Genomic DNA, 17,926 nt, shown 5'->3' with positions numbered 1-17,926 from the left:
TATATATTATATATTATTTATATATATTTATATATAAATAAAACAAGACTTCATGGTTTGACGGTAGGAATATGTTCACTTTTCCTCATGCTTGTGTTTGTACAGGTGTGTGAGTTGGTACATTTATATTATTTTCTGTAGGTCAAATGTTGGTTGTATGGTTGTTATAAACTTAAGTTGTTGCCATTGAATTTCAGAGGGAGAGAGAGAGAGAGAGAGAGAGAGAGAGAGAGAGAGAGAGAGAGAGAGAGAGAGAGAGAGAGAGAGAGAGAGAGAGAGAGAGAGAGAGAGAGAGAGGGGGGGGGAGGGAACCATACTACAACACAAAAGACATTAGACTAAAAAAAGAGACATGATATGAAAAGCAAAACACTTAATCAAAGGAGATCATGGACAAAACACAAGACAACCTGAAGACACAGGCAGAGACCTACAGACCTAGGCGCTAAACAAGGAGACCTAAATAAAGACGTAGAGAAGTACTAGATAAAGACCTAGACCTAGAGGATGAACTGAACACAGAGACCTAAACAAAGAGCTAGTAATCTAACGAAACAGAGACCTAAACACAGATCTAGAAAGCTAATTAAACAGAGACCTAAAGAGAGAGAGCATGCATAAAAGAACATGCAAGTGAAAATAGCAGACAAACACTGAGACTGAGGACAGGGCTTATAAACTGTGAAATGCAAAATACCTGACAGTTATAGAGACACATGTCAGGGGTGTGGCCAACTGCAAAAGGAACCAAAGAGCACATGGAGAGAAGAAAAACAAACCAACTAGACAGGAACAAAACGGTAGGGCAGCCATCTGACACCATGTGTTTCAAGGGAATGTCCATGATTATGGGGAACGGGATGGTTGACAAAATAACACCTGTCTTAACTTGTCTGTAAGTTTTTATTCACAGTTTGAATTGCCACAGAAACCCATTTGTAACTCGAGTTTTTAAGTTTTGTAGCACGTTCTTTAATGTAGTTAGCCATCTCCCGAGTTTGGAGACATTTCCAAATTAAGTGATTTGAAAGAGCAAAAAGAAGTCAATATTACCCACCTATGGAGCAGTAATAGCCTAGAGCAATATCCTCATTTCAGAGAGAGAGAGAGAGAGAGAGAGAGAGAGAGAGAGAGAGAGAGAGAGAGAGAGAGAGAGAGAGAGAGAGAAAGACTAGCATACTGGACCAAGCCAGTATTTTCTTTCATTCATTTACAGACATCAGGGTTTCGTAAACACATTAGACTGGTTACGAGCGCACAAACAGACAGGTAAGCTGGCGAATGGTGAGGAAAGGCTTTTTGAATTTTATTAATTTTAAGTGTTTTTTGATTACAATCATGAACTATGCCTTTAGGTGAAAAGACACATCACTCTGGAATCTGCAGTTTCACAGGAAAAATTGTTACTTGTCAGACATAGTGAGTGAACTGTGTTTGTATGGGATCGTGGACAAATGTTCCACCAATGGAGCAAACTCAGGTCACAATTCCTAGCAAAACTTAGTGTTAGTGTTCCTTAGAGTCTTAGGGGCTGGAACACTGGGAGAGCTTGCAGCCCAGTACGTTCCCCTTAATGCATAGAATAACACAGAAAGTAATAGAGATGTGATACAATAATACAGGATGCCAAAATGCATGAAGTAATTAATCATCAGAGTGACGCAAACACTGAGTTGGGATGAATGGAAAAATAGGACAGAGAGTTAGGGCACAGATTTGAGAAATCTCTTTTCTCCATTTGGGGCAGAATGAAATGTTTCACCTGTAGCAAACGAATGGACTGTCATTCAAAACATGTATTGTATATTCATGAAAGAAGTCATGAAATCAGAGCTGTTGTTCTGAGTTGCAGTCTTGTGGTGACTAGATACTGTTGGATGGCACTTTTTGAGGTAGTGACAGCGGAAAGCACGAGGTGAATCAGAGTCTGGGCTGGAGGTTTTCCTGAAGGCCCACCAGGGAGCCTACACAGTGTTCTGCATACACAAACACACCTGATACCTCCTCTGAAGACTCTAAGAAATACCTGAATAGAAGCCTCGGATGTATTATCTTGTCTTGGCAGATGTCTCAGCAGTTCCCTTTCAGAGAGTAATACGGAATGCCAACCTGGATAAACTAATTAATCGTCAAAGTGATACTAACACAGTGGAGGGAGTTTGCGTGAAAAATAAAGACACAGACTTGGGGCCAAACAGAACTGAGAACTGACTTTTCCTTATTTTGGCGGCAGAGAGAATTGTCTCAGTATTAATCACTGAACTCAAAACAGCAGGAAATAGAATTGCGGCACTTGTAATTACTCTCTCTATCTGTGATGATGTACAGTACCTGTGACACATCACCAAGAGAAACCATTATGTATACTTACCTGTACTTACTCACCTGCATACGGGTCATGTGAGAGGGAAAAGAGTACTATCTCTTGATGCTGAGTTTTACTTACCTGGTTGAATCCATTCTCCACAGAGGGAAGGGGGAACTAGCATCTAGAAGAGGGAAAATATATTATCTAATAAATATTGATATTATGAATGAACGTTAAACATGCCATGGCTGTAACTGAATCTTGGTACAGTTGTTAGTTCATTGTTAATTTTTATTGTGTATGAAACTTGTGTCCAAGATACTTTAACTTATACCTCTTAAGGGAATGGTATATTCTAAGGGGCGGGGCTACCTATATATATACCACACAAGGGTAAAAGAGAGGGACTCTGCTAGACCGTAGCGAGAGGAGCATAACCTAAGGGCATAATAAGACTCAATTGATTTAGTTGTCTTTATCCTTTTTGTCTCTGCTTATAGAGAATTTTCTTTTGTTAATTTTTTTGTTCACAAGGAGCGCGCGTGTATATATATTGTAAATAGTAATTTAAAGTCTGGTGTGTAAATAAAGGTGGAAGGGAACCAAAAATCGAACCTCTCGGTGTCATTTCAAGTCGACCTTATAACATCTCAGGCCTCTCGCCCGACTCTACCCATAGAGAACACCTCCCACCATTTCACTTTGCGATGGTGTAGGGGTGAGCTTTATCACAAATGGTGGCAGTGACTACGAACCTGATGACAGCAACCACCTATAGTCTACGACAAGAAACGAGAGAGAGGTACGACGCCGAAAAGCAGAGGAGCGTTGTGTAACTCCAACAATTACCACTAGGAGAAGATGGCTCCCAAGAAACCACCAGTCACCCAGACACGGAGCGAAGAAGAGGAATGCGAGTCAACCACCGTCAAAGGGAATACATCGGAGATCGCTAACTTACAGCAGATGCTCGAAAGCTTTTTCAGCTCTCAACAGCAGAGAGATGAAGAACTGCGGAGAGAAGCGACGAAGCAAGAGCAGAGGTGGCGTTCCCTACAACACCAGTTCGGCCTTCTACAGGAAGAAGTACGGAGGGGCCAAAGTGGAGTACAACAACACAGGGAAACGGAGCATTCCACAACAGCATCGCACACAATATACAGACCCGCGACTCCGGCAGTAAGTGCATACGACGCGATGGGAGAACAATTAAGGACAACACAGGTAGCGTGGCCAAGACTCCCGCAACTTAAAGATGATGATGACATCGAACATTACTTCATAATGTTTGAGCGGTTAGCGCTAGCGGCTAGATGGCCGAAAACGGACTGGGCTTTTCATCTGGTCCCCTTGCTGGAAGGAAAGGCAAGAGCAGCCTACGTCGCCATGAGCGTTGAAAAAATAAATGACTTTGAAGCAGTAAAAGAGGCTATTCTCAGAAAGTTTGAGATTAACCCTGAGACTTACAGACAGCGTTTCCGTAAAGGGCACGTATTAAACAACGAGACGCCGAGGGAACTATTCACGCGGCTCACGGGACTTTATGAGAGATGGATACGTCCAAAAGACAAGACAAAAGAGGACATTGGACAAACCATCGTTCTGGAACAGTTCCTGAGCGTAATCAATCCAGAATTGAAGAGCTGGATATTGGAACGCAGCCCGACTTCTGCGGAGCAAGCGGTTGAAATGGCAGAAGCTTTCATCGCGGCACGACAAGCCGAGGGAGAGTTCCAGCTCCGAAAGTCAACCTTCACCAAACAGACCAGTAAGCTTGAGAGACGTGACTATGGTAGTGGTGTTGAACGTTCAAAGCCAGCCTTTAAAATGCAGTGGCATAAGTCCATTAAAAGCTCAGCTGAAAAACCAAAAATAAGATGTTTTAGCTGTAACCAAATAGGACACAAAAGCTCTGAATGTCAATATCCTCCCACTAGCTCTAACCAACTGTGCTACACCCCTAGAAAAGAAAATCCTTTTAGTACACAGGAATGTAATGATGAAACCACAGTAACAGTTAAATTGAATGGCAAACAGTTTAGGGCTTTATTAGATACTGGGGCAAGCCAAACTTTAGTCACACAAGCATGTCTTGAAAACTCTCAATATAGCCTTACAGGTACGTTAAAGGTCAAATGCATACATGGTGATGAGCAGATTTATCCTACAACTGAGATTAATATATCAATTAAAGGGCAATCCTACCTGGTACGCGTAGGAGTGGTACAAAACTCTCCATATCCCATCATACTAGGCAGAGACATCCCTATTTTGATTGATTTATTGAACTATAAAAATGTAAAAACGGCAGAGGCTATGGTAGTGACCAGGCAAAGCAAAAAAAATTTAGCCAAAGATACCACAGAACTTTTTAAGGAATTGCCATATGCTGCAGAAACTAAAAAAAAGACAAGGAGAGATGTAAGGAAAGCTAAAGTTATGGGAACCAAATGTCTGGAGAAAATAGAACTGCCAGATACAGATAACATTAGTTTACCCTTTAACTTTGAACAACTCCAAAATTTAGATGAAACTTTAAAACCACTATTTGAAAAAAGCAGACAATATAGTGACAACACTGATAAAGGTTGCCACTTAGCGATTAAAGATAACAAGCTATATAGAATCACTGATAAAGGTGAGCAACTAGTACTCCCGGTAAGCCTTAGGGAGAAAGTGCTTAAAATGGGACATTCAGATCCCTGGGCAGGCCACTTCGGGCAAGCTAAAACATTCAGCCGCATAGCATACAGATTTTACTGGCCAGGTCAGTATGCAGATGTGATTAAATACTGCAATAATTGCCCGGAATGTCAACTCACTGCAACTCTAAAAAAGTCAGACAAGGTGCCTATGGTGAGCATGCCTATAATAGACATACCATTCTCTCGCATAGCAATGGACGTAGTAGGGCCGTTACCTAGAACAAAAAACGGAAACCGTTACATTTTAGTAATATGTGACTATGCGACAAAATATCCAGAGGCTTTTGCCCTCAAAAACATTAAAACTCGTCAAATTGTCAATGCTCTGATACAACTTATTTCAAGAGTAGGGATCCCGAAAGAGATATTGACAGACAGGGGCACTAACTTCACTTCAAAACAGATAAAGCAAGTGTACGATCTATTAGGCATTAAAAGTATTCACACCACACCATATCACCCTCAGACTGATGGGCTAACAGATTGTTTCAATAAGACTCTGAAACAAGCTTTACAGAAGGTGACGAACAACAACGGTACAGACTGGGACATGTGGTTACCCTATGTGCTGTTCGCATATCGTGAAGTACCTCAAGCTTCCACCGGCTTTTCCCCGTTTGAACTCCTTTATGGAAGACAGGTGAGAGGTCCGATGGATGTCCTGAAAGAAGCTTGGGAAGGTGAGAAGAGTGAACAGAAACTGAACATTTTAACGTATGTCTTGAAGATCAGAGACAAGTTGAGTCAATTGACAAGTACTGTCCATGAAAACATGGAGAAAGCTCAAGTACAGCAAAAACACTGGTATGATAAAGTGGCAAGGAAGAGAGTTCTGCAAATCGGGCAGAAAGTACTTATTCTACTACCCACCAGTGACACTGGGCTTTTAGCCAAATGGCAGGGGCCATATAAAGTGCAAAGACAAGTCGGAGAAACTACATATGAACTCCACCTGCCTGACAGACGGAAGAAATTTCAGAGCTTCCACATTAACATGTTGAGACCCTGGAAGGAGCCTGAGAATAAGAGTTCGGAGCAGCTATGGATAAGGGCCGTTCATGATGAAGACGAGGTGGCCGAACAGTATTTCCCCACAAGAAACGAAGGTTTCGTTCTTCCAAAGGTGCCCCACTTAACATCACAGCAACAACAAGAACTACTGCACGTGGTCCCACCTAAGCTTTTCTCAGATGAACCAGGATTAACAGACGTGACCCAGCATAACGTCAGACTCATCAAAGATGAACCGATTAGGCAGTTCAACTGCAGAGTTCCAGCACGACTTGTCCCTGAGTTGAAAAAAGAAGTTGAGGCTATGATCAAAATGGGAGTAATAGAACCGTCAAAGAGCGAATGGTGCAGCCCTGTCGTCTTGGTTCCCAAGAAAGATGGAGGCTTACGGTTTTGCATTGACTTTTCAAAGCTAAACGCCGTGTCTGCTTTTGACCCATATCCCATGCCAAGAGCAGATGACCTAATAGAGAGGCTAGGGAAGGCTAAAGTTCTGTCCACGGTGGATTTATGCAAGGGATACTGGCAAGTTCCACTCAGCCAGTCCGCTAAAGAGCTGACCAGCATTTAGAACACCATCAGGACTATACCATTTCCGTACAATGCCATTCGGATTACACGGTGCGGCTGCAACCTTCCAGAGGTTAATGGACGACGTTCTCAGAGGTACGGAGGACTTCGCGGCAGCTTATATAGATGATGTGGTGATCTACAGTTCATCATGGGAAGAACATCTACAACATCTAGGCATTGTCCTGAGGAAGATCGCAGATGCAGGTCTGACAGCAAACCCCAGCAAATGTCATCTCGCTCGCGAGGAGGTCTCATATCTAGGTTACATCCTGGGCGGGGGTCAAATAAGACCTCAAGTGGACAAAGTTGAGGCCGTGAGGGCAACACCCCAACCTAATACAAAGAGGAGGGTACGTTCATTTTTAGGTCTTGTGGGATGGTACCGCAGGTTCATCCCTAATTTTTCAACTAAAGCAGCAGCACTGACGGATTTAACCAAGAAGGACATGCCTCAAAGGGTTAAATGGACAGAGACCTGTGAGTATGCTTTTAAAGACCTCAAAAATGCATTATGCCAGGAACCAGTTTTAGCCAGCCCTGATTTTTCGAAACCTTTTATTGTGCAGACTGATGCATCAGGTACAGGGTTGGGTGCTGTCTTATTACAGGGGGAGGACGATGAGAGAAAACCTATCCTGTATATTAGCAGGAAACTGTTTCCACGTGAGTCTAACTACTCTACCATCGAGAAGGAGGCTCTCGCTATCAAATGGGCGCTTGACTCTTTAAAGTATTACTTGCTTGGACATGACTTTGTTCTAGAGACAGATCACAAAGCTTTGCAGTGGATCCAAAGAATGAAAGACTCTAATGCTAGAATCACACGATGGTACTTGTCATTACAGCCCTATCGTTTTACTATAAGGTATAGAAAAGGTACCCATAATGTAACAGCTGACTACCTGTCCCGCCGCTGGGAAGGCGTTGAGCTTAAGGAGGGGGGTGTGTGATGATGTACAGTACCTGTGACACATCACCAAGAGAAACCATTATGTATACTTACCTGTACTTACTCACCTGCATACGGGTCATGTGAGAGGGAAAAGAGTACTATCTCTTGATGCTGAGTTTTACTTACCTGGTTGAATCCATTCTCCACAGAGGGAAGGGGGAACTAGCATCTAGAAGAGGGAAAATATATTATCTAATAAATATTGATATTATGAATGAACGTTAAACATGCCATGGCTGTAACTGAATCTTGGTACAGTTGTTAGTTCATTGTTAATTTTTATTGTGTATGAAACTTGTGTCCAAGATACTTTAACTTATACCTCTTAAGGGAATGGTATATTCTAAGGGGCGGGGCTACCTATATATATACCACACAAGGGTAAAAGAGAGGGACTCTGCTAGACCGTAGCGAGAGGAGCATAACCTAAGGGCATAATAAGACTCAATTGATTTAGTTGTCTTTATCCTTTTTGTCTCTGCTTATAGAGAATTTTCTTTTGTTAATTTTTTTGTTCACAAGGAGCGCGCGTGTATATATATTGTAAATAGTAATTTAAAGTCTGGTGTGTAAATAAAGGTGGAAGGGAACCAAAAATCGAACCTCTCGGTGTCATTTCAAGTCGACCTTATAACATCTCAGGCCTCTCGCCCGACTCTACCCATAGAGAACACCTCCCACCATTTCACTTTGCGATGGTGTAGGGGTGAGCTTTATCACACTATCTCTAGTCCTAATTACACAGCTTCCTTTTAATGATGCACTATCCCTACCTTGGTGAGTGTTTGCAGTTCCCATTCACAGCTCCCTAATTTCTAAAGCTGTAGGAAAACAAGTATAACGTTGAAATAGTATAATGCATCATAATATTTAAGTGAAAAAGTGGCATTCAATGGCCTGTTTATGTTACTGATACCCAGATATGCTCTGTTGCCTTATGAAGAGCACCTCTTAACTCTGTATCACTACATGCTCAGTGTCTTTGAATTTGAGCATTCATTTATTATAGCTGTTGTTAGCGCTCAAGTGATGTGCCAGGGCTTATCAAATTTAATCCTTTTTTTTTATGACAGCTTGATGATTCTCACACTGATCTTTAAATCAGATACAGAGTAAACAACTGCAGTGTACAAACGAGAGCAATATTCTCAGCTCTCAACACAAATAAAGACGGCAAACTTCCCTTCCTTTGCATCAAAATATTGCTATAAGCCTGTTATAAGCATTTGCTAGACATGCAGCACCTCAAAGCAAAAAGATGCAGCACAACTGAAATGAATTTCTCTGTGGTTTCCAGTGGAAGTGTGGTCAATTTGGCAGAAAATTCTTGACCTTGATGTCACTACAACCCCCATTTCAGAGAGTTTATTAATGTTTTTGCTGAAGAAATTCAGTCAGACTTTTTTGCAAACTTTCTGATGAAATATAACATGCTCACTGGTATTGGTTTAGGGTCAAGTTTAGAAATAGTTGCATGGTTAAGATTATGGTTAAGGTTATGATTAGATGTATATTTAGCATTAGATCAAAATAAAATCTATTAGAGTCAATTTAAATTCCAGCTACATTTAACATTTTCAACATATGACTCCTGAAGTATAGTAAAAAATTATGGAGTTAGCATAACAACAATATATTACAACTTCTCTAATCAAACATACTGAACCTCTATTGATAAAAGGGGTACAACCACAATGAGAGTTTAGTCCCTTTCAAAATGTAGTGTTATCTAAAGTCCTCACCATGCTATATCTAGTGACATCTAGTACAGACAGCTCCTACAAAAATTGAGGCCACACAAGGGGGTTAAGGGAACTATTAATTTGTTGTATATGTGTATAGATCACTTCTCCTGAAAGGTTTATACACTTGCAGAGAAGCTGGTAACATTAACTATCAGTACGAGGAAACCCTCAAAACTACATATAAAGTCACTTTAGACAGGAAACTTAATTGTAACATATTCCATTGAAATTCAAACATTTTCTTTTACGTAATGAAAACATACACATATACCTTCCTGACTGGGTTTCACTAAAGGAACAAACTATTTCAATGTAATTTACACTTTATACTTTATATAGGAGAGTGATTTCAACCCTGATTGTAATAAAAAAGTATCCTCACTATTTATTAGCTAACCAGTCTAATAAGTTTATGAAACACCAGTGTCAGTAAAGAAGTAAAAAGAAAAAAAAAAAAACAATTCACAAATTCAGCCATTTTTCTACTCAAATATATCATTCCTTAAACGACATGGAGATTCGGAATGTAAACAAACCGGAACGAGCTGTAGTTCCCCACATTCCTTTCAAGACCACTACTGTACCATGGAAGGTACATATACGCTATACAGTAACATAGAGGTGGGGCGACAGAGTAGCTCAGCAGGTAGTGTCGTAATCACGCAGCTCCAGGGACCTTGAGGTTGTGGGTTAAAATCCCGCTCCTGTGAGAAGATTCTCCCTGTCTGCGTGTGGGTTTCCTCTGGGTGCTCTGGGTTTCTCACACGGTCCAAAAACCGTCTGTAAATTCGTAAGTGTGAATGTGTGAGTGTTGCTCTGTGAAGGACTGGCACCCCCTCCAGGGTGTGTTCCTGCCTTGCTCCCAGTGATTCTGAGTAGGCTCCAGACCCACCATGACCTTGAACTGCACAAGCGGTTACAGACATTGAATGAACAATGTAGAGGTCAGTAGTACTCATTTATGACTGCATATATATATATATATATATATATATCAGTGGCAGATGCTGGTCTTTCAAGGAGGGGAAGCTCAATTTCGCCCTACATCATGAAATGTGTCGATTTATTTATACAAAAATTCTACCCTCCGTTCCTTTTCAAGAAAATTATCTTTGACCCTGTCGTACCAACAAGGCGTCTTTTCCAGGGACTTGACTAGTGTCCTCTCAATGGCTAGCAGAGCTAGGCTGCTTAAACGGCCTTGGCCCATGTGAAGTGTGTCCGCCTGTGCTCCCACGGATCTTTACACCAAAGTATCGCTGATTCGCTCATTTCCCTGTCAATCAAAAAGGGATTCAGCCTCAGACAGATCATCCAATCATCATGCAGAAGCTGGGCGTCCCATAGACTCCCAGAGACGCTGAGCGTCCGATGGGCGGGACAAAGCCCAGCATTTATCCAATGACTCGTCTCATTTCGCTGCACTTCGCTGCTTCACTATTGAACTCTGTGGACGCTCAGCATCCACACTGTTTAAAGCACTGTGAATCTGCGGGAATGATTGAGAGGAAAGCCGCATCTTTACCAGTGATAAGAAGCTGATTCTGAACAAAAGTTGAGCGCGTTGTAGTGCATATTTTTTCAATGACTTATTTTTTGACATTTTAGGGGAAGCTGAGGTTCCCTTGCAGTCTTAGAGCAATCGTCACTGATATTATATATATATATATATATATATATATATATATATATAATAAAAAAAACTGGTGTTTCTGACCTACACTATAGTAGTATCATATGTTAGTAGCTATAAACAAAATATAGTCTGGTGTGGATTTGAAGCCACATCAAAGGAGGAATGCTGCATAATTCAGTCTTCATCTGACAATTTACTACTTGGATTCTACCAAGTCCATTAGTCATGGCCAATCTGTGGTAAGTGGGGCATGTAAGGAGCAGCTGCGGTATGAGAGAGGACGAAGTTGAGGACTCAATTGCCCATGATGGTCAGGAAGATCACTGGAGAGGAAGGGATAGGCACTGATCCTGGGATCTGAGAGCTGTGCATTCTGCCATTTGGACTCCAGCATGCTCCCACAAATTTTTAATGACTAATCAATAGTAAAATGATTCTCCCAGTCTTCTAAGCCATTTAAGGCTCTTAGAAAAGACTGTGGCACTGGGGTTTTTAGGCAGATGCTTTAAAATAATTCAAATCAAAGCCAGGATATGAAGAAAGATACTTTAATTACGCTTACACTGGACACCAAAATGTTCAAATCCAGGGGATATGCAGATATATGCATTTTATTACTGTATATGGTCAAATTACACTGCCGAAAGACCTTGTTACAAGCTATGGAAAGAACACTAAGTCTCTGGTCATTAAAGGCATAGTTTAAACTAAAAGTACCCTACAGAGTTCAGCTCTGAAGGGCTGCTTTATTAGAATATTATGGCTTCTTTCCTCTAAACTTTGTCTGTGCAATTGGTTCTGTATTGTTTTCTAGTAAAATGAAAAAAGCATTATCTCTCTTGTAAATCACAGAAGAAAAACAGCATGTTAAATGTCAGCCCTTCTTCCACAGTGTTGCCATGTTAACGCTATTTTACTGCTTTGACTGTTAGCACTGATCACATCAAGGAAGGCAGATTGAAAAGATTGAAAATTGAACACAGTGTTAAATCAGGGTTCAGCTATGGCTGAATTTATAACATTTGTCAGATGCCCGTGCTACTCTTTATTCGTAATCCAGAGAGAACCCTCTTTCTAAGCAAGGGAGTGGTTTTAAAAGCATGCTAAAGCCCTTTTCCGTGGCTTTAAAGGACAACATGAGACCTAATTAAAACATACCCATTGCTATTAACAATCCCTCTCTCCAATGTCCAATTACACAGACACCATGCATGATTTTGTAGTGTAGATCTCTACAGGAATACTGCCTGTTAATTCAAAGGCAAACAAAAGCTGTGTAACATCATCTAGACACTCACTCCTACATAGCAGCCATTGAGCTTTGGAAAACACAGCCAGGCTAGACAGCGGCACAATTTGGAGTCATTTGGAGTCTATAAGTATGAATATACAAAGTGAATTGAAATCACTGTAACAAATGGTCAAGAGTTAAAACTTTAATAAAAAGTTTAATAATGTATAAAAACGATATTTGCAGTTATACTTACAACAGATGCCCTTATCCAGATGGACATATTCAGAACAAATAATGTAGCACTTGCTCAGGGACTCCTATATGTGCAATGTGTTTTTCTGCCAATTGAATCCCAGTCTGCTGTGTGGAGTACATCATCTATAGATGATTAATGAGTTTGGTGAAACGTGTGTCAATGGAGAATCTTCTAATTGCTTCACGGATGGTTTAGCTTAGGTAATTACAACAAACGGAGGGAAGAGTTTCAGTTTCAGAAACTATGAAGTGTTCATGAAGGGATGATAACCATGACATATGTCAAAACGATGATGGAAATACATCTGCAACAGGAGATGGAAAAGGAGACTTTTCTAATTCGATAATTTTTTTTCCTAATACCACACTCAAAGAGTGGGTTAGTTCTGACTTTTTTTAAAAGAACACTAGGTAAGATTTGATATTTTTGCTTCTAGGCTCCTGCAGTGTGTAATTCACTTGTACAGCACTACCCTATCAAAGAGAGAAGGTAAAGGAGGGGTGGCGTTTCCTACCCTCCTTCAAAAGTTACATAGTGTAGATTCTGCAGTGCTGAGCCCTTATAATTGAGGCACTATTCTCCTTATTACAGGGTATGAGGTATGTCAAAAAAATAAATAAATAAAATACAAATAAAAAAATCAGCAAATCAAAACATTTCCACATCAGTGAGCACTGTAGTGTTAAATACAAAGATAAATAAATAATATCACAACAGCTTATTTCTACCTAGCAAGGTTTTATGGAGTGTGTGGGTGTTGTTACAGGTTCATGGAGTGCATAACATCTAAAATCTAAAAACAATGTAATGCAAAAATGTAGCTTCAGGCAATATAGTCCACTTATGTTTGAGTGGGTGCACTATACACAGACCAAATAACCCTGAGTGGATATGGTGTCTGAGGCTTAGTGGGGCAGATGTAGATGTATAGTTAATTGGAAAGGGAGCTTATAGAACATATGGGAAACCTGTGAATGCTGCCTTATACCTCTAACTTTATACAAAGGTGTGAGGACACAAAAGGCAGACAGGAACAATTTAATTTTTCATTCATTACTGTGCATCCATTTAATTACATAAAACCATCAACTACAGCTTGGAAATCAAGGTCTATTTCTCTTTGCCAAGAACTTCATTGTTTATCCATTTACCTTAGAATCGTGGTCAAGGCTTTTTAAAGCAAGAGCAGTACAGTGAAGTGGAAGGTTATTAATAATCAGCTGCCACCCATCCGGTGACCTAATTCATCTTTGATCTACCAACAAAAGGGGAAATACGGAATGTACGGCTCTGATGTGAATTAGCCTAATTACAATCTTTCTTTAAGTGTAACCTCGGTGTACTGCACACATGGAGGTAATTCTGGGGCAAGATGACCTGCTCCACTAGGCTGAGTCTCGAGGGGCTGGAAAAGAGAGGCTGATTGAGCAATCATCACCAAGAGGGGAAATAGGAGAACTTGTCCATTTCCTTCACTCATCTCTCAGGTTTGGAAAGGGAGGACCATGACTGATGCCAGCTTCCGATGACAGAGCAGCTGCAGGAAAAATAGTCTCTGTACTTTAGAAAAAAATGTTGGGTATGTAGGGGAATGAAGGGGAAAAATATTGAAAAACATGTGCCATTCATACCTCTGGTTAATGTTAATGGAACATATCAAGAACAAAAGAAGAAGACATTGCATAAAAAAGTATATGAATTATGCATGATATAAGTTCAAGTAATAATATTCTTGTATACATTTCTATGGTGGAATTTCAACTTAATTATATGTACTATTTTCCAATACTATGATATTTGTGTACAGCACCAGTCAAAAGTTTGTACACATCTTCTCATTAGTCATTGGTGGAATAGGGCTAGTCACTGTATTGAACTTTGTACCAGCCCTACCTCTGCACAACTCAAGTTATGGTCTCAAACACATTAAGAAGGCGAGCGGTTCTACAAATTAACTCTTAACGAGGCCACAGCTGTTCACTGAAAACCATTCCAGGTGACGACCTCGTGAATCTGGAAGCCAAGAGTGTGCAAATCTGTCATCAAAGCAAAAGATGGATACTTTAAAGAATCTAAAGTATAAAACATATTCTGGTTTGTTTAACACTTTTTTGTTTACTACATAATTCCATATCTTCCTTCATATTTTTAATTTGCAATGTAGAAAATAATAAAGTACAAAGAAAACCCATTGAATGAAAAGATCTCCAAATTTTTAAATGGAACTGTAAGTTATGAATTGAGGGAGGAGGACAGTGCTGTTCCTTCACTCCCACTGCCCCCAACGTTTCTGCTGTGGGAATCATCAAAAATCATACATTTATTATATTACACTTTCTTATAGTGTCATTATCAGTGTTACTGGTGAGACCTTCAGTAGTGTGTGCTGTGAATGTATAAATGACAAGTAACATTTGTTGAAGTAAAATTATATGGGTTTGATGCTCCAGCAGAGGAATCGCTAAAGAGCTAATCATACTTAACTGGTAACTATGGAAACAAAAATGTTCAAATAAAAAACTATTTATAAATGTACTTATGGCTACCAAAGAGGTTAGTCACAGGACAAAGGTGCAGGGGCTCAAACTCCTCCAGGGTCTGTGCATATGCTTACTGCTTTAACCAAATAACAACAACCCACCTGTGCTGACTTAATTAAAGACATCCTTGTTTCTGCATTCATTAAACATATAGGTGCACACTGTAATTCGCTTATAGACTGTATTATTCTCAGTGGTGGTGGTGTTGAGTTAGTGTGTGTTGCTCTGTGACACTAAGGACTTTCAAAATTCCTGCAACAATTGCTGTGTCTGATCCATCCATACCAGCAAAACACACACTAACACAACACTACCATGTTAGTGTCATTGCAATGCTGGGGATGTAAAATAATGCCTGCTCTGTGGTGGTCAGTTTGGGGGTCTTGATGACTGAAAAACAGGATGAAACAGTGCTAACAAAATATGCAGAGCAATAGGTGAACAACAATTTGTAAGAGGTAATTGGAATATTATGGCTACTCTGTGTATATTAAAAAAAACATTTCCATTTATGCATCAGCCTCTATATTTTATTGAAACACTAATTTTAAACTGCTAATTTACTTAATACATTTCCATTAGTGCAAATGCCAAGCACCAAAAGCAAACCACTTCTTAAAAAGTTTTTAAAAATGTGCAATTATTTTAATTGTGAAAGTAGAGGGGAAGCTCATTTTCTTTCATTACGTAGCTTTAGAGAAGAGCTGGCAAAAGGAAACTGATTCAGTACCAGGATTTAAGTTACTGGATCAAGAGACTTCATCTTTGTGAAACATCTTTGAATCCCATTGCTTATTTCTGTTCTCAAAATATCCTTAAAAATGATTGAATAGCTCATTTGATTCCGTAACACAGCTCTGTGTTTATTTGTTTATACTGCAATGCATCTGTCTTGTTCATTCCCCAAAATGAAAGAAGGGAATGCATTTTGATGTCTTTGCTATAAGGAGTTGTTTCCAACCATCTGAAAGATATAATGAACATTAAGGTTACTGACTTCGCACTGCCATTTTTGTGGAAATACACTATTTCATTAAGAAAGTGTCTGAAATCAGAACTGAAACTGTTAGATTTAATGCGTTTCTACCTGTTCACACTACACCTATTCTTCTAGCTCTTTACACACTGAGCTCCACCAGCTCCTGGGGCTGTACGCACACGGCAGTTTAACTGGAACACTCTATAATTTTACATTTGAAGATTATACTATCCACACCTACTGTATACCCTTACTTGCCCGATTGACAATATATGTGAATACTTGAACTTTTAGCTGTTACGCTCATAACCTGTATATTTCACTTTATGAATATAACTCTAGGACACTGTTTACACTGTTTATACTGTGCACACAGACACCTACACTGCAATCAACTCAGAGTACAGATCTATTTTTCTAACATATTTATTCTTTTATGTTTTTAAACTATAGATTGCACTTTAACTTCATTCCTACCCTGACCTTGCACATATTCTTTATTCCGTATTTAGCGTTTATGTCCCTGTCTTAGCTTTTGTGTTTGTCTATTTCACTGCACTGGTGACACAGCCTGACAGTGTTTTGCTATACTGTATCACCTTGTATTGTTATAATGACAATAAAGATGAAATTGGAACAATATATATATATATATATATATATATATATATATATATATATATATATATATATCTTTCATATACAGTATTATTATTCTGTTAACTGTCACACAGCTCCACAATCCTGGGGTTGTGGGTTCGAGTCCCGCTCCAGGTGACTCTCTGTGAGGAGTTTAATGTGTTCTCCCTGTGTCTGTGTGGGTTTCCTCCTACAACACATGTTGGTAGATGGATTGGCTACTACACTTTTTTATCACAGCACAATATGCAAGGCACTAGTAACAATGTTGTTTTAAACCTTATGACACTACTTTACAATTACACTATTAATATAAAACATAAGGGTGGCACTGCTGTACAGCCTCCGGGTTCTGAATTTCACCATTGTTTTGGGTCACTTTCTGTGAGTATTTGGACTGTTCTCTGTGCTTCAATTTCCTCTCACAATCCAAACACACATGTTGGTAGGTGGATTGGCTGTGTGAAATTGTCAATAGGTGTGTAATTGACTGAGTGAGTGTGTGAAGTCCTGCAATGTACTGTTGCCCTGGACACACTGCGAGATGAAGTGATTACAAAGGATGGACAAAAATATACATTTTAAAGGATTTTTATTCCAAGTGAATTATTTGCATTTTTTAAAATTAGTGTATTACAGAGTACACTAAACAATTACTGGATTCAGAATGCCTATCTTGTATCTACACTCATCGTCCAATTTAGCAGCTGCACTGACCATATAGGAGCACTTTGTATTTCTACAATTACATACAATACTTTCTTATCCCCATGCTCCTCAATGGTCAGGACCACCATGGTCAGGTATGACTTGGCTGCAAGATTATCATGAGTGGATCAGAAACAGCAGAGCTGCTAGAATTTTTAAAACCCTCTGAGGATATTTCACCAACCAAAAGTATCCTAGACTAGAGGATGACAAATATAACATCTGTCTCTGACTTGTACATGTACAAGGTGGACAAATGAGTGTGTCTAACAGAGTTGACAATGAGTGGACCCAATGTTTAAAGACTCAAGCAGCACTACTGTGTCTGATCCACTTGTACCAGCACAACACAAACTAACACACCACTGCTCCAGCAGAGCTGATAAAATAGACAATGAGTGTAGATACAAGGTAGGTTCCTAATCCAGTAATTGTTCAGTGTTGTAGCACTGCATTCACATTGCAGTTTAAAGTGGTTCAAATCTCATCCTTTTAGAATGCAATTCATACGGATATGAACACTTTACATAAACATGTATAAAACATTAGGACATGTTGCTTGCCATAAAGTGAGCCCACATTCATGTACACTATCCCGCATATTGTTTTACCATTTGTAGGCACTCACTTACATGCTGAA

General features: G+C 39.7%; 1 protein-coding gene across 2 annotated transcripts in view; it reads right to left on the bottom strand.

Moving 5' to 3' along the window:
- btbd11a (BTB (POZ) domain containing 11a) overlaps positions 1-17,926 on the bottom strand; it is a 297,866-nt gene that overhangs the window by 72,330 nt on the left and 207,610 nt on the right. The window lies entirely within an intron of this gene.

The sequence above is a fragment of the Hoplias malabaricus genome, chromosome 4 (assembly GCF_029633855.1).
Source record: "Hoplias malabaricus isolate fHopMal1 chromosome 4, fHopMal1.hap1, whole genome shotgun sequence".
NCBI lineage: Eukaryota > Metazoa > Chordata > Actinopteri > Characiformes > Erythrinidae > Hoplias > Hoplias malabaricus.
This window is presented reverse-complemented; position numbering and strand designations above follow the sequence as displayed.